General features: G+C 39.4%; 1 pseudogene; it reads left to right on the top strand.

The window, feature by feature from the left end:
* Window positions 1-1,011: 1,011 nt before the first annotated feature.
* Window positions 1,012-3,801, top strand: LOC132095636 (putative nuclease HARBI1; annotated as a pseudogene).
* The last annotated feature ends 575 nt before the right edge of the window (window positions 3,802-4,376 follow it).

Below are 4,376 nucleotides of genomic sequence, written 5' to 3'. Positions count from 1 at the left end.
GAGGACACGGCGTCCGTGATTTCCAACAAGAATGTCAAATTTGGACTCGTCTGACCATAAAACACTATTCCACTTTGAAATAGTCCATTTTAAATGAGCCTTGGCCCACAGGACACGACGGCGCTTCTGGACCATGTTCACATATGGCTTCCTTTTTGCATGATAGAGCTTTAGTTGGCATCTGCTGATGGCACGGCGGATTGTGTTTACCGACAGTGGTTTCTGAAAGTATTCCTGGGCCCATTTAGTAATGTCATTGACACAATCATGCCGATGAGTGATGCAGTGTCGTCTGAGAGCCCGAAGACCACGGGCATCCAATAAAGGTCTCCGGCCTTGTCCCTTACGCACAGAGATTTCTCCAGTTTCTCTGAATCTTTTGATGATGTTATGCACTGTAGATGATGAGATTTGCAAAGCCTTTGCAATTTGACGTTGAGGAACATTGTTTTTAAAGTTTTCCACAATTTTTTTACGCAGTCTTTCACAGATTGGAGAGCCTCTGCCCATCTTTACTTCTGAGAGACTTTGCTTCTCTAAGACAAAGCTTTTATAGCTAATCATGTTACAGACCTGATATCAATTAACTTAATTAATCACTAGATGTTCTCCCAGCTGAATCTTTTAAAAACTGCTTGCTTTTTTAGCCATTTGTTGCCCCCGTGCCAACTTTTTTGAGACCTGTAGCAGGCATTAAATTTTAAATGAGCTAATTAAGTGGATAAAAGTGTAAAATTTCTCAGTTTAAACATTTGCTACGTTATCTATGTTCTATTGTGAATAAAATATTGGCTCAAGTGATTTGAAATTCCTTTAGTTTTCATTTTATTAAAATTTAAAAAACGTCCCAACTTTTCCGGAATTCGGGTTATAAATGTAAGAAATTATAAGGTATAAATACACTAAGAAATGTTCAAACCTTGTGTGTTTAATTGGTGAGTTTGGTTAATGAGTTTGGTAATTAATTAAACGTATATAAATAGGGAGCTGAAATAGTTTCCAAACTTAACCATGGCGTGTCCTTTCATAGATGAGGTGGTGGATGAGGGAGCTATAGTCTTGCGGAGGGCATTTCAAAGAGAGAGAACTTTCAGAGACAGGTCAGACCCATTGGCTTTTAATGACAGCTACCTGTATGAGCGATATAGGTTCTCAAGAGATGGGATTGCATATATTTGTAGATTACTAAGCCCATATATTGAAAATAATACACGCCGCAACAGAGCGCTCACAGTCCCACAGACGGTGTGCATTGCACTTTGCTTTTTTGCCAGTGGAACATTTTTGTACACAGTTGGAGATGCAGAGAATATCAGCAAAGCATCAGTTTGCCGCTCTGTACGAACTGTGTACCTTTCTTTAAAAAGACTACTCAGTGTTCATCACATTCCCTGGCCACGAAGCTATTCGTACCATTAAACATGCCTTTTATGGAATAGCTGGTAAGTTCAAATAACTATAAAACATGGAAATATTTCTTGACTATTGATTTTACATGGGACATATTTAAAACAAACATAATTTTCCTAGGTTTCACAAATGTTATCCGTGCATTGGACTGCACCCATGTGCGTATTAAGTGTCCGTCTGGTCCACATGAAACGGACTTTGTGAATAGGAAATCAGTACACAGCATCAATGTACAGGTAAGGTCCCACTGAGATTATATTGAAGGCTATGCTCTAGCACTAAATGTTCTGTACTAAGCTGGGCACCAGTGTTTAGTTCATTGCAATTACAACCCGAATTCCGGAAAGGTTGGGACGTTTTTTAAATTTTAATAAAATGAAAACTAAAGGAATTTCAAATCACATGAGCCAATATTTTATTCACAATAGAACATAGATAACGTAGCAAATGTTTAAACTGAGAAATTTTACACTTTTATCCACTTAATTAGCTCATTTAAAATTTAATGCCTGCTACAGTTCTCAAAAAAGTTGGCACGGGGGCAACAAATGGCTAAAAAAGCAAGCAGTTTTGAAAAGATTCAGCTGGGAGAACATCTAGTGATTAATTAAGTTAATTGATATCAGGTCTGTAACATGATTAGCTATAAAAGCTTTGTCTTAGAGAAGCAGAGTCTCAGAGAAACTGGAGAAATCTCTGTGCGTAAGGGACAAGGCCGGAGACCTTTATTGGATGCCGTGGTCTTCGGGCTCTCAGACGACACTGCATCACTCATCGGCATGATTGTGTCAATGACATTACTAAATGGGCCCAGGAATACTTTCAGAAACCACTGTCGGTAAACACAATCCGCCGTGCCATCAGCAGATGCCAACTAAAGCTCTATCATGCAAAAAGGAAGCCATATGTGAACATGGTCCAGAAGCGCCATCGTGTCCTGTGGGACAAGGCTCATTTAAAATGGACTATTTCAAAGTGGAATAGTGTTTTATGGTCAGACGAGTCCAAATTTGACATTCTTGTTGGAAATCACGGACGCCGTGTCCTCCGGGCTAAAGAGGAGGGAGACCTTCCAGCATGTTATCAGCGTTCAGTTCAAAAGCCAGCATCTCTGATGGTATGGGGGTGCATAAGTGCATACGGTATGGGCAGCTTGCATGTTTTGGAAGGCTCTGTGAATGCTGAAAGGTATATAAAGGTTTTAGAGCAACATATGCTTCCCTCCAAACAACGTATATTTCAGGGAATGCCTTGTTTATTTCAGCAGGACAATGCAAAACCACATACTGCAGCTATAACAACAGCATGGCTTCGTCGTAGAAGAGTCCGGGTGCTAACCTGGCCTGCCTGCAGTCCAGATCTTTCACCTATAGAGAACATTTGGCGCATCATTAAACGAAAAATACGTCAAAGACGACCACAAACTCTTCAGCAGCTGGAAATCTATATAAGGCAAGAATGGGACCAAATTCCAACAGCAAAACTCCAGCAACTCATAGCCTCAATGCCCAGACGTCTTCAAACTGTTTTGAAAAGAAAAGGAGATGCTACACCATGGTAAACATGCCCCGTCCCAACTATTTTGAGACCTGTAGCAGAAATCTAAATTGAAATGAGCTCATTTTGTGCATAAAATTGTAAACTTTCTCAGTTTAAACATTTGCTATGTTATCTATGTTCTATTGTGAATAAAATATTGGCTCATGTGATTTGAAAGTCTTTTAGTTTTCATTTTATTAAAATTTAAAAAACGTCCCAACTTTTCCGGAATTCGGGTTGTAAAATGTAGTGACCTACAGGTTTAATTTATTTTAGATGATTAGTAATGCAGATTGCATCATCACAAATGTAGAGGCCAAATGGCCAGGCTCTGTGCATGACTCCAGAATCTTTAGAGCCTCATCTCTCTACCAGCAACTAGCAAGAGGTATGCTAGTAATCACTTAAATCGCAAAAAGTCTTAAAAAAAAAAAAAAAAAAACTACATTATATATCTATATTCATTCGGTCTATGCAGGAGAATTCTCAGGAGTTTTGCTGGGAGACAAGGGATACCCATGCCTGCCTTACCTCTTGACTCCCTATCAGGAGCCCCAGACAGAGGCACAGCACCGCTACAACATTGCCCATGCACGCACAAGAGGTCGTATAGAGATGGCATTTGGGCTGATAAAGTCAAGGTTTCAGTGTCTGAAGCACCTCAGAGTGACTCCAACTAGGGCATGTGACATTGTAGTTGCTTGTGCAGTGCTCCATAACATTGCTTGTCTGAGGAGAGAGAGGCAACCAAGGATTGTTGAAGAGGAAGACCGGGGCAATGAAGCAGTATTGGAAGAAAACGAAACAGGCAGACTTATACGAGACACCTATGCAAATAATTATTTTGCTTAATATGGTCTAAACCACGTGTAGCTTTTAAAATTTTCCACTGGCCCCTCAACTTTCTCCTTAGTTGAACAAACACACAGAAGTCAAAGTATTTAATGTGATTTGTCTTTATTCAGAGTGAATCTGCCTGTTAGGGGTGAAAACACACAAATAAGTTTTGTGGAAAGTGTTAAAAAAGGTAACGTTTTTTTCCTTTTCCTTTTTTAAAAATGGTAGTTCTACTTGCATTTTTCTGTAGCTGTTGAATTTCCAGCTCCAACTTCCTCATCTTCAGTTTTTTATACTGGATGTCGATATCAATCGCTTCCATTTGTTTAAGGAGGTAGCGTTTATACACTCCTTTTATGTTTTCTGGGTTCTGTAGCTACATAGATTTAAGTTATTTCATTGAATACTCTTGTCACATTGTTTTCATTTCTTAATACTCACTTTGTCACATGTGGTCCCAGACTGAGAGGGCTCTAGAACAGTGTCAGCATCCTAAAACACATTATGATCATTTTATCACACAAGTACACTTTTTAATATTCAATACAGTATCACATGGAACCTGTGACTACCTCAGGCCTCCTTGAACA

This window comes from Carassius carassius, chromosome 19, assembly GCF_963082965.1.
Source record: "Carassius carassius chromosome 19, fCarCar2.1, whole genome shotgun sequence".
Taxonomy (NCBI): Eukaryota; Metazoa; Chordata; class Actinopteri; order Cypriniformes; family Cyprinidae; genus Carassius; species Carassius carassius.
This window is presented reverse-complemented; position numbering and strand designations above follow the sequence as displayed.